The sequence below is a fragment of the Aotus nancymaae genome, unplaced genomic scaffold (genome assembly GCF_030222135.1).
Source record: "Aotus nancymaae isolate 86718 unplaced genomic scaffold, 86718_ANA_hifiasm-v0.15.2.pri h1tg000041l, whole genome shotgun sequence".
NCBI classification, from domain to species: Eukaryota; Metazoa; Chordata; class Mammalia; order Primates; family Aotidae; genus Aotus; species Aotus nancymaae.
In genome coordinates, this window is record NW_026988455.1 from 16845368 (window position 1) to 16862484 (window position 17117).

At 42.1% G+C, this 17117-nt stretch overlaps 1 protein-coding gene across 13 annotated transcripts in view; it reads left to right on the top strand.

Annotated features, from left to right (window-relative positions):
- Nucleotides 1-14521: 14521 nt before the first annotated feature.
- AOPEP (aminopeptidase O (putative)) overlaps nt 14522-17117 on the top strand; it is a 358110-nt gene continuing 355514 nt past the window's right edge. For all 13 annotated transcript variants that reach the window (XR_001108893.2, XR_010337006.1, XM_012461952.2 and 10 more), the window contains exon 1: nt 14522-14587. The gene's annotated coding sequence lies outside the window, so the exon portion shown is untranslated. The remainder of the gene's footprint in view (nt 14588-17117) is intronic.

Here is a 17117-nt window from a genome sequence, read left to right on the forward strand (position 1 = left end):
ATGTGATCTCAATTGTCCATTTTTGCTTTGGTTGCCTATGCTTTTGAGGTATTCAAGAAATCTTTGACTGGACAGACCAATGTTCTAGTGTTTTCTTTTAGCAGTTTCATAGTTTCAGGTCTTAGATTTAGGGACTTAACACTTTCATTTTTCAGTTTGTTTTAATTCTTTTTAAAATTTTTTTTAAATTTTATTTATTTATTTATTATACTTTAAGTTCTGGGGTACATGTGCAGATTGTGCAGGATTGTTACATAGGTATACACATGCCATGGTGGTTTGCTGCATCCATCCTCCCATCATCTACATTAGGTATTTCTCCTAATATTATCCCTCCCCAATCCCCCTCACCCCTTGCTATCCCTCCCCTAGCTCCCCTCACCCCCAAATAGGCCCCATGTGTGATGTTCCCCTCCCTGTGTCCATGTGTACTCATTGTTCAACACCTACTTATGAGTGAGAACATGTGGTGTTTGGTTTTTTGTTCTTGTGTCAGTTTGCTGAGAATAATGGTTTCCAGCTTCATCCATGTCCCTGCAAAGGACATGAACTCATCCTTTTTTATGGCTGCATAGTAGTCCATGGTGAATATGTGCTACATTTTCTTTATCCAATTCTTTATTACATTTTCTTTATCCGATTCTTTATTCACTGATGGGCATTGGGAAGAAATGGATAAATTCCTGGAAATTTACACCCTCTCAAGACTAAATCAGGAAGAAGTTGAATCCTTGAAAAGACCAATAACAAGGTCTGAAGTTGAGAACTTATACTTTTTTAAAAGCCATGAAATGTATGCTGCTTTTAAAGATTAGAGTTCATGCTCAAAATATAATTTGAGGCATAAAGTTCACCCATGACAAGTTTGCCAATATTATTGCCTTTTTCTTTCTTTCTTTCTTTCTTTCAGATGGGCTCTCTCTCTGTCACCCAGGCTGGAGTGCAGTGGTGCAATCTTGGCTCACTGCAGCCTCTACCTCCCAGGTTCAAGCAATTCTCCTGCCTCAGCCTTTTAAACTGAAAATGTGAAATGAAAGATGTTAAAATTATTTATGACTGTAGCTAGAAATTTGGCAAGCTTTCCTTCATATCTTAATAAATCATCCAAACACTGAACAGCATTTGTGTTCAACTAAGATAGAACTGGAATTAATAGGGTAATGTCATCAAAACACGTATATAATTAATTCTTAATGGCATGACATTATTTTCCCTGTTGGAGACATTTAATATCCTGGAATAAGAGTGAAGGGTAATATATTAGGATATAAGTGCTGTTGCTCTTTCATAACCCTGTATACTGTCACCTAAATACAAAATTGTCATTTTTCTCTTTCCATCATTTATTCCTTTTTCACTCTTTGGAGTTCTTACCTTCTGTCCAACGTCATGGACCAAATAGGTGTCATAAGTTGCTCCATTGTACCTACAGGTACAGGGCCATGCACCCATAAAATGCTTGTTAAATTGATCTGATAATAAGGGAATATGGCCAGCTCATGCCTGTAATCCCAGCAGGTGGATTGGTGAGCCCAGGAGTTCAAGACCAGCCTGGGCAACATGGCAAGACCCCATCTCTACAAAAAATAAAAAATATTATCTGGGTGTGGTGGTGTGTGCCTGCAGTCCCTGTTACTTGGGAGGCTGAGGTGGAGTTTCACATGAGCCCAGCAGGTCGAGACTATAGTGAGCTGATATTGCACCACTGCACTCCAGCCTGGGCAACAGAGTGAGACTGTCTCAAAAAAAAAAAGGGGGAAATTTTGGGGAAATTTTCCAACAACTATTAAGAGAGACAGTAGGCCGTATTGGTTAAGAGCTGTCTTAGTTTGGGTTCTCCCAAAAACACACTCTTTGAGATAAGAATTTACGTGTAAATTCTTATATAAATTCTATATAAATAAGTAATATTTATTTATATGTAAATTCTATATAAATAAGTAATTTATATAGAAGTTAACCCAGGAAGCACTACGAGAGAGTTAGGGAATATGTGATAGGGAGGGAGAAAAAGCAATAAAGGGTAAATTAATGGTCAGGTTAATTCTGTGGGCAACTGAGGCTCCATGCTGCTGGCAACCCTCATGAGAGATTCTGTGGAACATAACTCAGAATCGTTGGAGAGAGGGGCGAGGAAGCTGGGTTTAATTTCCCAAATCCTGTCCTTCTTGGCTGAGTGTCACTTTTAAGAGATGAAACCCCTGTGCAAAGGTCAAACAGATGCCAGTGGTGGAGAACATCCTTATGCGGTGGTAAACAGGAAGCTGATGGGCAGCTAAGGAGACTGTCTGGAGGAGATCTCCCAGGGAGCCTAGGGAAATAGGTGGGGTCCAGGTGCTCTTTTTGTGTGGGATAAGAATGTAGGCCCATTTGGGGTGGCTGATGATGATTATAGGACTGCTAAGCTTCCTCCAAGCTATTTCCATGAGGCTGCCTTGTACCTTCTTTATTGAACTACCATATAAAGTATAAATCATAATCCATAATTTATAAAGCTAAAATGTCTGTAAGGTAAATAGGATTTGTCTCATTTCCCCTGCTTAAAACTCACTGCTCTCAAGAAAAAGACCAGCATCTTTAATATCAGCTAACAGACTCTGTAGAGCCTGGTCCTTCAAACCTTTGTCCTGCTTTGCTCCTCCTCTCTTATGTAAGTTCCTTGTATGTACCATGTATATATCAGCCACAGGATCTTTGCATGTGTTGTCCCTCTTGGAATGCTCCTCAGCCCTCATTTCCACAGGCTGATCTGACCTTCCGCCACTGTTATCCCCCCTCTGTAGGATAAGATTTCCACTGCTCTCCCTGCTTGGACAGCTATGCCTTGACCGCACTACTTCTCCCATCCTCCCATCATCCATTCTTTTTCTTGGATGGTAGAGAGTTGATTTCCAGGTGCCTTATACTTAAGATTTTCAATACAAAAGCCATTCCTAGGCTAGGGAACAAACATGCAGAACATGAAGACTTCTTGGGAAGGGGAAAGAAGACTACCCCTTATTCAATTCTACAGAACGAGCAAGAAACCATTTATCCTGCCATAATTATTGCATCAAAAGTAGGTTCCATAATCTTATCTTTATTCATTCATCATTCATGTAGGAAGACATCTGTTTAATGCTTGAATTTCCTCTTACATATGTATTATCTTTAAGATATTACTTCTCCTCAAAGATGTCATGGTCACTGGCTCTTTGGCCACAGGCCTTTTCTGGGTACATTTCAATCAATGAAATGATTTAGTAATGTCTGCTCTTCTTTGAATTCATTCAAAAGAAAGCACAGAACTATACTAACAGGTTCTCTGAACAAAAGCCAAAAGCACTGATGGAAAACCTGAGACATTCTGAGAAACACATCACATAAATGTTTTCTTTTTTTCCCTGTGGTTCAAAAGAACCTCCAAAGAGTCTCTCCAGTGTGATTTCACAGTGAGCCTCCTGCACGCTAAAACTCATTTGGCAAGAAGGAGCTACATGATTTTTAAAGAGATATGAACACTGGTGATCAGAATGGGGAATGTTCATCTCATGCCACATGCAATTTTATCAGAGGGCTCCTTCCTCTGAAAAGGCTAGAGGTAAATATAGAAAGAGAGGATGCTTATAATTCTCTTCAACTAATTTTATCTTTTCATTTCTTAAGAATAAAGGATGCTTTTCCCTCAAATTAGGTTTTAATGACTTAAAAGAAACCAAAGTTCAGGAGAAAGAACATCTAAGTGGCCCAGACTCTAATCTGAATGCCTCTCTATGAAGTAAAGTCATCACATTACTTTTCCGGCAACAGTAGTAAAATCGGACTTGGCACAAGAAACTTCACTGAAACTATTTTGCTAGAGTCATTCTTGCACCAAATGCCACAGCTATATGCACTCAGGGAGTATGCAGGCATTTAACTTGGGGTCCCATCTGGTAATCTGCAGACTTTAAGCTTTTCCAAGGATGTGGGAGAGGAAAGCAGGCAGTGATACTGTCAAGCTGCCGAGATTTATCACTCTCCTCTCCACCAGCCAGCATTCTCATATCGCTGTAGGAGATGCCACCAGTCACCCAGAAATTCTGCAGGATGAGCATGGGAATTCGCTTCATCTGCTGGATGGGGTATTTTCATGCTCCTGGCAATAAAATATCAGATTTAGGAAACACCCTTTCCTCCACCCTAAAGAAAGGTACTCAGTAGCCAAACTTGTGACATGTGACCTGCTGCCTCCCATAGCTGACTGAATTAGGGGTAGACACTTGACCTAAAATGGTCTTCAATATATTCCTTCTCTTAGTAATTTGGAATTGGAATTAAGAGTTCTGGTATCCCTTAGAAGGAAGAGATATGAACTTGAGGATTCTGAGATAACCATCGTTGCCCACTGCATGGCTATAGATTCAGGGAAAGTACATCTAGGATGAAAGAATAGTGAAGCAGAAATCCCTGAAAGCAGAAGACAGAGAAGGAGAAGAGAGAGGTCTGCAGGCTCCCAGGGTTCCTTTGACCCAGCTGCATTCCTGCCCTTGGTCTCTGAGTCACTGCTGCATTTTTATAATAAATTCCCATTTTTAACTTACATGGTTCTTGAAACCAGAGTCCCAACTAATACAAGCATCCAACCAGTGGTAACCTTTTGTCAGGAGACAAGAGATGAACATTTTTCAATCCTTGTATGGAAGTGTTTGTATTTTAAGTAGGGATTAGACTCAGAATCTTTAAAACATTGCTGTGCCCTGGCACGGTGGCTCACACCTATAATACCAGCACTTTGGGAAGTTGAGGTGGGCAGATCACAAGGTCAGGAGTTTGAGACCAGCCTGGCCAATATGGTGAAACCCTGTATCTATTAAAAATACAAAAATTATCCGAGTGTGGTGGCGGGCGCCTGTAGTCCCAGCTACTCGGGAGGGTGAGGCAGGAATATCACTTGAACCTGGGAGGCAGAGGTTGCAGTGAGCCAAGATGGTGCCACTGCACTCTAGTCTGGGCGATAGAGCAAGACTCCATCTCAAAAACAAACAAATAACAATAACAAAAAAAAAAACATTGCTATTACCGGCAGTGATGGAATTAGAAAAGTTCAGTGACTTTTGAAAAGCCTCAGCCCACATGAATCCCACAGGTTCTTAGGAGAACTGTCTCTCTAGGTTGGGACAAACAGCAAGTTTTTGCTACTGTTTGTGAAATCACTGGGTTTCCAGTGGCAAATGGACCCCAATCCCGTCTGTTTCCAATACGGCCGTTGGTGGTCAGGACAATGTGCTTTCATTTGCATAAGCATGTCCAGGAGGAGTCCTCCTACAAGGTGAGTGCCCGTGTTGCTGGGATTCAGTCCCTTGTGAAGGGCCTCACCAAAGACAGTTTTGCTTGGGTCTTCAGAAAACTATGCCGCTGGGTTTGTTCTTGGGTGAAATATTATATTGTTCTGTACTGGTTCAATGTCTGAGTGTGGATAGAATATGCTTCCCACTGGTTCCACCCATGGGAAACATTTTTCTTTTCATGTGTCTGCTTTTCTGCCTCCCAAGAACATGAGAACAGAAGTCATCCAAAAGTCTTATGTTTCTCTTTTTATTTGAGACAGAGTCTCGCTTTGTCACCCAGGCTGGCATGCAGTGGCACGATCTTGGCTCACTGCAACCTCCACCCCTTGGGTTCAAGTGATTCTCCTGCCTCAGCTTCCCAAGTACCTGGGATTACAGGCACGGGTCACCACCCACAGCTGATTTTTTTGTATTTTTAGTAGAGATGGGGTTTCACCATGTTGACCAGGCTGGTCTCAAACTCCTGACCTCAGTCACTCACCTCAGCCTCCTAAAGAGCTGAGATTACGGGCATGAGCCACCATGCCTGACTGAGTCTTATGTTTCATTCACCCATTCTTTCAATGAATAGATAAATATGTACTGAGCACCCTCAAGAGGCCAGGCAGTGTCCAGTGTTGAGGCCAGCTGCTCCATGTTAGTCTGAAGCTAGCAAATTCACATTTCCCTCTCCCATTCTGCCCGCCAGAAAGATTATCCTAGGGATACCCCAGGCCATGTATCTCCCTTTGAGCTCATTCACTCTATTTGGTTTCCAATTTTCTTGGTTTCTCAACACCCACCTCCCCTCCCCAATTTTATCTCCATTTCTTGGTTGGTTTGTCTTTTCTTGACATCCTAGCTTTGCTACTTGATACCTATATAGGGAGAAGTCTAGGGCTCTGATTGGTAATGTAATAAACTACATTTATTTCCATAGTAGACTGGAAGTTCTTTGATGTCAGGGACACATTTTTTCATCTTTGTATCCCGAGAGCCCAGAAATACACCTAATACATAGCAGCACTCAAAGTTGCTGAAAGAAAGAATGCAATGATACACATGCAATTAGAAAAAATATATTATTCATGTTAAATCTTACACACACCTATTCCCACAAAGCTCACAAGTGTTAGAGAAGAAAAGATAGACCTGAGATGGGGTTAGAGGGACTGGATTCTCTTTTCTGGAAGCCAGAGGCTTTGTGCCACCTGTGGCTGAACCACTCCAGTGTTTACTTTCATTGGAATCCTTTGAAAACTGTTGCCTCCTTCCCAAGTATAAACAAAGATTTCATTGTGAATACCACTTTCTTTCTTTCTAGGAATCACAACACTCCATCCTCTTTGGCAACAATACTTTGACATCTCCTTATGTCTCTTATTTTTTACCTTTTAGTAAAAAGAACATCATTTTTAGCCTCATTGCCCTCGGAAATGACTCTTTTCCTTTGAGCCAGATTTTTCTCGTTGTTTACTCTTGGCATCAGCCACCAATACTCTCCACGGTGATAGAAACTGTAGCCTAGACTGCTAAATGGCTATATATAAAATCTACAGTAATCTCTCCAACCCATTTTGACCAAGTCACTGAGATGACTTGTAGCTCATGGCTGTAAACCCATCATCGTATTCGACTTTCATTTACCACCCATCCTACTCTAGCAGAATTTTTCTAGCAAATATTTCAAATCCTGCATTTATATTTTGACACATTCATCCCACTTGTCTCTCATCAACCCACAGTGAGTTTTAGAGAGAATTTTTTTTTTCAGCAGTTCCCATTGCAGGAGATAATGACATGCTAACCCAAGCTAGGTTTGAACAAGCTCACTTCCTTTGGTATGACATGTGGCGTATTAGTCCATTTTCACACTGCTATAAAGAAATTCTCGAGACTGGGTAATTTATAAAGGAAAGAGGTTTAATTGACTCACAGTTCTGCATGACTGGGGAGGCCTCAGGAAACTTAACAATCATGGTAGAAGAGGAAGCAGGCACCTTCTTCACAACTCAGCAGGAAAGAGAACCTGTGGAGGAACTGTCAAACACTTATAAAACCAGCAGATCCCATGAGAACATATTCACTGTCAGTAGAGCAGCACAGGGGAGACCACCCCCATGACTCAATCACCTCCCTCCCATGAACAATTTGAGATGAGATTTGGGTCGGGACACAGAGCCAAATTGTATCATGTGGCTAAACTATGGTGACATTGAGTCAGAAACCTGGCAGACAGACTTTAGACAAATTTCCTTATCCTTAAGAAATTCTTCTAAGAGCTTAAAGGTTTATGCAACTATGTTTTATATATAGGGGTAGTTATAAGAGTAGAAATTAAAAAATTTCAGCCCTCTCACATCCCATAAAAAATCATTTAGAGACATTGTCTCATTACACATGAGGAAAACATAAGCTCAGGAAGGCAAGTGAGTTGCTCAAGTCATATAGATAGTGGCAGAGTCAAAAACAATTATGATTTTTCCTTTAGTGGGTGGAGATTTAGTGACCTGCTCACGTCCAGAAATCCTGGAGCCTCTATAACAAGGCAAGGCACAACAATATGTTTCATTATACACAAAGACTCCTTTCCTTCCTGTGAACTGTTTATGGTTCAGCCTAAAACAATGGGAATGGCAGACCAAAAACCGGGTTGGTATTAGAGCTATCAAAAGGGGTATTGTAAAGACAGTTTCAATTCAGCTGATGGTAGAACAAATCGAGAAGGGTTTCTCTAGCATACTCAAAAGAGAAAGATGGTAGCAACAACAGAAGCAAGAAGAACAATGTGACACAGCACAATCGTCAGCAATCAGTATTTAAGCATGGAAAACAAGGGTTGGTACAGAAAAGATTGAGGAGGAAACTGTGCAACAAAAAATTGCTGGACTTTTCCCTGTCTCCCTTGTAAATTGCAAGCAGCCACAACAACAAAACAATTGCAAGCATCAACAACAACGAAAATCCTGCTAGCAGGAGCTAAACCCGGAAGCAGCATTGTTTCTATACTAAGAAGTCTGGAGGGAGATATGAGAGGCTGGGTCAGCTGCTCAACAATCCCAGGAATGACTCAGGATCTCTCATCTTGCTCTGCCTCCTTCTTCCTTCCTCCCTTGACTTTTCACCCTCATGTTTGCCACCTGCTTTCACAAGATGGCTGCTGGGTGTTTCAGGAATTTCTCTCACCCAGGCCAGCATCACGAGCAATAGAGAGAAATAGTACTATGCCAACTAGTTCTTCTTTTATGACTATCTTTTCATAAGGAGGAAACATCTGTCCCAGAATCCCCTAGGAGACTTCCCCTTCCATCTCATTGGACAGACTGTGTCACAGTGCCACCCTTAGCTGTAAAATAAACTGGGACCATGAATACAGGACAGAGGGCAATGAGATTCCATGACTGCCTTAGATTTATAACCTTTCATCCATTGAGGTTGGAGGATGGGGTCTATATTCTCTGAGATCAACAGATTTTCTTCCACAAAATCAGCATTCTATTAGTAGGGGGAAGAGGGGATGTTGGGTAGGATACGATAAATGAGGCTACAAAGTATTTGCTAAAATATTTGCTTTAAGAAACTGAATTTAGGAGTTATTTCCTTTAGGCAACATATCTTCCAGACCTTTGTTTTCTGTTCTCATGGTTTGGGATCAGAAATGAGCCACCACTTTCTTCAAGAGGATCTTTCTTCACGCTTTTCAGGTCTTGTAATCACCCAACAGGTTGATCTTGCCCACTGCCCAGAAAAGTCAATGCACTGAGAACAGGTTTTTGCAGAAAATAAAGAGTTATAGTGATTGAATGGCTGGCCAAGTGGAAGGCTGAGTTAATTTTCAAATCTGTCTCCCCAAGAACCTAGAAGGTTTTTTTTTTTTTTTAATGGAGTTTTGCTCTTGTCACCCTTGCTGTAGTGCAATAGCATGATCTCAGCTCACTGCAACCTCTGCCTCCCAGGTTGAAACAGTTCTCCTGCCTCAGCCTCCTGAGTAGCTGGAAGTACAGGTGTGCACCACCACGTCCAGCTAATTTTTTGTATTTTTAGTAGAGATGGGGTTTCACCATGTTGTCCAGGCTGGTCTCAAACTCCTGACCTCAGAGTGATCTGCCCACCTCAACCTCCCAAAGTGCTGGAATTACAGTCATGAGTCACTGTGCCTGGCCAAGGCTAGGGTTTTTATGGATAATTTGGTGGGCAAGGGGCTAGGAAATGGGTGCTGTTGATTGGTTGGGGATGTAATCATAGGGGTGTGGAAAACAGTCCTCATGTGCTGAGTCAGCTTCTGGGTGGGGCCACAGGACTGGCTGAGTCCTGGGTCATTGGTCCAAGTGCAGTCAGTTGGTCCCAGAATGCAAAAGTCTGAGAAACATCTCAAAAGGCCAATCTTAGGTTCTACAATAATGATGCTATCTACATGAGCAATTGGGCAGGTCCCAAATCTTGTGACCTCCAGCTTTAGACTCCTGACCAGTAAGGGATTAGACCAGAAAGCAAGCTAGGGAACAATGGCTGGTTATCGTTCAATTACACCTACGTCCTAGCAGATTAAGGCCCCTTCCACAATCGTAACCTAGTGGACTTTTGTTATTCATACAGAGGCAGTTTCAGTCCCTGAACAAAGAGGACTTTGAGGGAGGGACTATTATCATCCTTGCTTCAAAGCTAAACTATAACTTCCTCCCATGGTTAGCTTGGCCTACACCCAGGAGTGAGCGAGGACAGCCAGCCTGCGAGGCTGGAAGCAAGATGGAGTCAACCATGCTAGATTTTTTCCCACTGTCATAATCTTTGCAAAGACAGTTTCAGTCTGGGTGAAATTTGCAAATGCCTTTACTGTGTATTTTTCTTTTGACTCCTAGTCCTTCAGTTAGAATTAGTTAGCATTAGATTTGGTGAAAGAAACAGACCCCAAATAAAGTGACTTATATGAAATAGCAGCTTATTTCTCCTGGTTAAAGTGGAGCTTGTGTGGTGGCTCTGTCCACAAAGTCCTCAGGGACCCAACTCCTTCTATCTTGCTGCTTTCCTATAATGCTCTGAGGGTTGAATTTATGATCTAAAATGGCTTCTGAGACAAGCCAACACATCTGCATTTCAATCAAAAGGAAGGAAGATGGAAAAAAAGAACACGAACTTTTGTTGTATCTGTTTGGTAAGAATGGTTGTCAAGGCCGGGCACGGTGGCTCACGCCTATAATCCCAGCACTTTGGGAGGCTGAGACGGGTGGATCACGAGGTCAAGAGATCGAGACCATCCTGGTCAACAAGGTGAAACCCCGTCTCTAGTAAAAATACAAAAATTAGCTGGGCATGGTGGTGCGTGCCTGTAGTCCCAGGTACTCGGGAGGCTGAGGCAGGAGAATTGCTTGAACCCAGGAGGCGGAGGTTGTGGTGAGCTGAGATCGCGCCATTGCACTCCAGTCTGGGTAACAACAGTGAAACTCCATCTCAAAAAAAAAAAAAAAAAAAAAAAAAAACGGTTGTCACATCTTGCTACATCATACTTTCTCTTACAGCTGTTTCCCAGTTCACAGTCATAGGGCCTCAGCTAGCTGCAAGGGAGGCTGCAAAAAGTCTTTCTTCTGGGTGGCCATGTACCCAGTGAAAATAAATATATTATATTACCTAAAGCTTGAGGGTTGTAGTATTATGAAACAACAACAACAAAACAACAACAACAGCAACACCTGGATACTGAGGCCCAGTCAGCAATCTCTGCCATCCTCTCCTCTGTTGAACTTAGTTCATCTGGGCTAATTTTGTCAGAGATTCTTTTGTACTTGAATCCAATGCACTAAATCTCAGTGAGGATATGAGCAGACTTCATGGAGTTGACAGCATCAGAGGGAAAAAAAGTCATTAATGAAAATCATATCCCATTAATGAAAATCATATCCACTAGGGAGTACTTACCCCTAAGCCCAGACCTTAGGGATGTATCTCTGCTTGTGACATGAATACTCATAAATACAAGTTTTGCAAGTGGAACACTAAGTATTCTCAGTAGTAACCAAATGAATACAAGATGTTGACGCATGTCACTTTGACTCTGTGAGGTGTTGATTTTGTATATAGAAACACAAACATTTAAATCAAAATTATATTTGCATCAATGATTTGAATCAATAAAAGTATGTCCTACAGCAAATTTCATTTTGAAAATGTATAAAAAATTCATCTTTATATTTTGTTTTAAATTATATATTACATACAAACTGTTATATAACATTTATATAACTGTTTCTCATTTTTCTACTTTACTAAAATTATTTTCACTGGAATCAGTTCCAGTTCTTCCCATTGAAGTCACAATTTAGCATTACTTTTTGTCTTCATGACAAATTATAGTCATTAGAGTTTCTGACATTATGAGCTTTCTTTTTTGTGGTTAATTAACCAAGACCAATTGTTTTTCTGCTCAAACTTTGTAGATCTAAATCTTGTCAAAAAGATTTGATGGATTTTTTTAAGTGACAAATTTTACCATATCTGTTTTTCTTAATTTTTCCAGTTTTCAATGTTTTGGCCACTGTTAATTTCATTTTGTATTTATTTCCATCAAATCACTTTCCCTGTCAAGCTGGTCACAATTATCTTGGCATTACAATAGCCAGGCAAAATAACAAGAAAAAACCCAATGAGATAAAACCCCCAATTCCAGGAAACTATTCTGACATGTTTGGTGGCTACAAGACAGAAATGAATACGTCTTAGCAATCATCTAGTTCCATCTTCTCATTTTATAAGTGAGAAAACTGAGGTTCCCCAAGAAAGATGATGAAGGTTTGAGCAAGTGCAAGAGTTATTAAGGATGGAGGTGATGAGCGGATGTGATAAATACTGACTGGACTGTGGGATGACGAAGAGGGACAAGTCTAGGATGATCCTGGATTTCAGGCTTGGGGGACTGAGTGGATATTGATGCAATTAACTCAGACAAAAATACACGAGTAAGTAAGGTTTGGGGATGGGGATAGAGGATGAGTTCAGGTTTTAAAATGCTAGCTTGATGTTTAAGTGGAATCTGGATATTTGAATAAGAATTTTTTTTTTTTTTTTGAGACAGAGTCTTGCCCTGTCACCCAGGCTGGAGTGCTGTGGCACAACCTCGGCTCACTGCAACCTCTGCCTCCTGGATTCAAACGCTTCTCCTGCCTCAGCCTCCTGAGTAACTGGGATTACAGATGCCCAACACCATGCCCAGCTAATTTTTGTATTTTTAGTAGAGACAGGGTTTCACCATGGTGGCCAGGCTGGTCTCCAACTCCTGACCTCAGGTGATCTGCCTGCCTTGGCCTCCCAAAGTGCTAGGATTACAAGTGTGAGATAGTGCACCCAGCCTGAATAAGACATTTTAAAAAAGGTTTGAATGGAAAGATAGACTTGGGAGTTGTCAGCTTACAAACTTACAGGTGGTAGTCACCTGACAAGAGACAAAGTCACCACCCTGGGAAAATATACACCAAGGAGGCAAAGTTGGTGCAGGCCTGCAGACCTCATATGGACAGCAGATGTGTTTTGTTTGGTCCAAAACAAACGTTTAATAAAATGTGAATTAGTGAGCAACATTTAAAATTTGGGAGATTTTATGTTAATATCTGCATATCGATTTGTCTTTTAAAGAGAGGATCTGCCATACTGGGTCAGCATTCCTGGTTGGCAAAAATCCACAGAGCTGTGTAGGGACCTCGAGCTCCAGAGCACCACAGTCTGTTCCCCTGGGCTCACTCCTCTGTGTTAACTGCCTGGCTCATGTAGGCTTTGGAGTTTGCAGCCTCTGATGTAACGTAAGAAAGCCAAGGGAATAAAAAGCTCAGGAAAAGGGAAAGTGGAAGCCAGGGATAGAAACTGAGGAGAGAGAGAGAGGTGAGAGGAGAACCTAGGGGACCCACTTGGCAACGAAGAAGCAAAGGAATCGGGTTTGAAAGGAGGAGAAAAAAAACCTTGTTTTAGCTATATTATCCAGCTATTTGCTTAGGCCCCAAATTTAGGAGTTGTTTTTGACACTTTTCTTTTCCTTATCTCCCTTATCTAAACTCATCTCCAAGTCTGTCACATCTACCTCAGAATTATTCCTGAAATTTGTCCATTTCTATCATTTGTTATCTGCTCATTGCAAAAGCAACTCTTGTCTTTGCATCCTTTTTAATTGATTCTCAAAAGTTCCATGTATACACAGCAGCCAGCAGGGTGATCTTATAAAACTAGATCTTGTTACTCACATGTTGAAAACTCTTCACTAGTTTCCCATACACTTGGAATAAACTCCGTATTCCTCACAGGGACAGAAAGTCTGTGCATGATGGGAACTCTCCTTGCCTTGATCTCATCCTCTGTTTTTCCCCTGGCCTACTTTTTCACTTTCTCCAGGGCACCACATTCTGCCCCTTCCCCATTGCTTGCTCACATGTAGATCCTTCTCTTGACTGTTCTTTCCTCAGATCTCCACAGAGCTGGCTTCTTCTCAGTTTACTGAGCCTCTTCAGAGGGCACTTTCTTGACATCTCCAATCGAAAGATCACCTGTCTTCCTTTACTTTCTCAGCAACTTACTATTTTCCTTCTACATTTAATGTTTCCTGTCTCAAGTAGAAAGTAATCTCTGTTAGGGTAGGCACAGTGTCCGTCTTGTTCCCGGTTGTTTCCCCAGCGTCTGTTAACGGTGCTTGCCTGGCACACAGGAGGACCTTAAATTGTGGTGGAATGAATATATGAACAAAAGTCACATGCAGCAGAGGTGAGAGTAGGCTAAGGAAAAGAATTGCACATCTGTATTTCAGTAACTTTTAAAATTTTATTTTATTCAAAACAGGGTCTCGCCCTGTGGCCCAGGCTGGAGTGCAGTGGCACGTTCATAGCTCACTGCAGCCTCGACCTCGTGGGCCTAAGCAATCCTCCTGCCTCAGCCTCCCGAGTAGCTGGGACCACAGGTGCACGCCACCACACTCGCCTAATTTTTAAATTTGTTTGTAGAGACGGAGCCTCCACATGTTGCCCAGACTGATGATTTTTTTTCTTAAGTGTCATAAAGGTTTTGTAATTACTAATAGTAGGGTACCAGAGCCGCCCCACAAGCCCTAGCAAGCCAAGCTGCTCCCTCCCTCCTACGGCCGCACCTGCGCAGACCTCCCTCGGCCAGTTCCCGCCCTATCGTCCCAAGGGGGCGGGCTTAGCGGAAGGCGGGCCCAGACGGGCCAGGCGGACTGCCGCGCCGGGCGCGCGTGGATGACGTCACTCAGCGCGTGCCGTAGTAATCCCGAGTCTGCGGAAGTGGAGAACCGTGGGAGGCGGCTGAGACAGGTAACCTGTTCGCTCTCTGTTGGGTCCCTGCCTTTCTCACCTCCGGCGTCGGGATGGCGGCGGGGACAGCACCATTCCGTTCTGAAGGCGACGAGGAACCCTCCCTTACCCTCACGTTTGCTCGACCAGCGAGGACTCCCATCCCCTCCTCAGTTCTCCCAGATTCCTGGGGCTGAAACACATTCTGGGGACTGGGCGGAGCGGTCACATCTCACCACCTCAGCTGTAGAGGGGTCATGGGCCCTGGCTGTGTTCTCCCCGGCGGCACAGACCTTTCTCAGCCTCTGGGTGCCTCCTCCTTGGTCTTTTCCCTCCAGGCCCTCGGTCACCTGCCGGTCTCGGCTTCTAGCCCCACAGGACTCATTTCCAGTCTTAAATAGGCAAAACAGTTTCCGATTCGATTCATTTCCACTTGCAGTGAAACCCATCCACCTTTCCTTCCCCCGGAGGAGCTTTACTGAGAGCACCAAGTTTTGAGTTTTGTTGTCCCTATAGAACATTCATACTCTGTTAGTCTGGAGTTTTGCTCATTAACGCATGCATGGGCGGGGAAGGGGTGGCACAGTAATGTGATTACCTATTGTGATAATAAAAGATCCACTTGGGATCCAATCTACTGTTGAGATGCATGGAACAGTTAATAGCATTGCATAAAATGCCCCTTGTACCTGGATTTCTTTTTGGTTTTCGAGCAATGATGACAATTACTCTTGCAAAGGTAGCTCTCAAAATAAGTAACATAACCCGCTAGGGATGTTTAGATCGCAAAAAACCAAACAACAAAAAAACCCAATAAGGTTCATATGGTTGATAAAGAAATAATATGGGTTATTACAAAACCTGACAGAATAGACGCTGGGTATATGGGATGAGAAGCAGAATTCTGAAATCCTTGATCTCATTGATGGTTGGTTTTGTATTTTTTAAATACTTTTAGTCTGTTCCATTTTGAATAGTGTATATTGTACTTCGTATAATTCTGGTAAGCCTACCAATGACTTGCTAACTGGGAAGATTAGATTCTTCCAATATTTGAGGGACAAAGTAGAATAAGGTTAGGGTATAATAGTTGCTTATTGTTGGCCCATCTGCTTTATACCAGGGACTATGTTCAACACTTTGCATATGTTTTCTCTTTACTTAATACAACCACCTTTTGAGTTAGGAATTATTACTCCCACCTTACAGAGTAGGAAATTGAAGTTTGGTTATGTGAAATTGACTTGCTAAAAATTCACAGTTAACTAAATGGCAAAACCAAGATTTAAAATTTAGGTCTGCCAATGAGACTTTAAAGCCTGCGCTTTCCTTGTTTTTTAAAGAACTCTGCTAATGATGAAATTTTAGACTTTTTACAATAGTTACACACAATTTTATGAGTTTGTACACCTACGCAAATGATTTGACACTTTTTAATATCTTTAATACTGTATTGTTCCCATATTCCTGGAGTTAAAACACCTGGAAAGCTTAATTTGTGATCCTTCCTGCACACACACACACAAACACACATATACACACCCCATCCTTATCTTTAAGAATGAGATAAATGGCAAACAAGATTGTGCAGTGAAACCCTGCTGTTTGGAGCTCTCAGGGAATGGGTAATTTTACAGTTGAGAGCTTCTTTAGAAATGAAAAGTATATTGACTCTTTGAGATGAAAATTTAAAAAATGTACTATACAATTTCTTGCCATCTTAAACACTCAGAATCCTGAGTAGATTTTTGACCTCCCCTTATGTAGTCCTGAACATAATATATTGTCCTGTGTTGTAACATGGTGATCTTCTCAGAGCTTGGCCCCCAAACTGCTTTACATTTTAAGTTTGACAGCTGGCGTGGTGGCTCAAGCCTGTAATCTCAGCACTTTGGGAGGCCCAGGTGGGTGGATCACTTGAGGTCAGGAGTTTGAGACCAGTCTGGCCAACATGGTGAAACCCCGTCTCTACTAAAAATTCAAAAATTACCTGGTCATGGTAGCACATGCCCATAGTCCCAACTACTTGGGAGGCTGAGGCAGGAGAATCGCTCGAACCTGGGAAGTGGAGGTTGCAGTGAGCTGAGGTCACACCACTGCACTCCAGCCTGGACAACAGAGTGAGACTCCGTCTAAACAAACAAACAAACAAGTTTGCTTATATTTTTTGTAGTATATTCCTCAATATCACATCACCAAGAGATAGTGAAGCATAGCGATTAAACCCAGAGACTGTGTAACCAGACTGGTAGGGTTTAAATCTTAGCTTTGTCACTTTCTAGCAGCACAGTGAGCCCTGGAAAGGTACTTGACCCCTCTACACCTGTTTCCTCATTTGTAAAATGGAAATAATAAGAGTACTTGGAAGACTTGTGAGGATAAAATGAGTTAACATGTGTAAAGAGCTTAGGAAAATGCCAGGCATATGGGAAGTGCCATATAAGTGTTTGCTGATGCTATTATTAGTCTGGTTTTGACTTTAGGTCTTTGAAAATTGCATTTTAGTTCTACAAAAGTGTTCCTCATGCTGGGCGCAGTGGCTCACACCTGT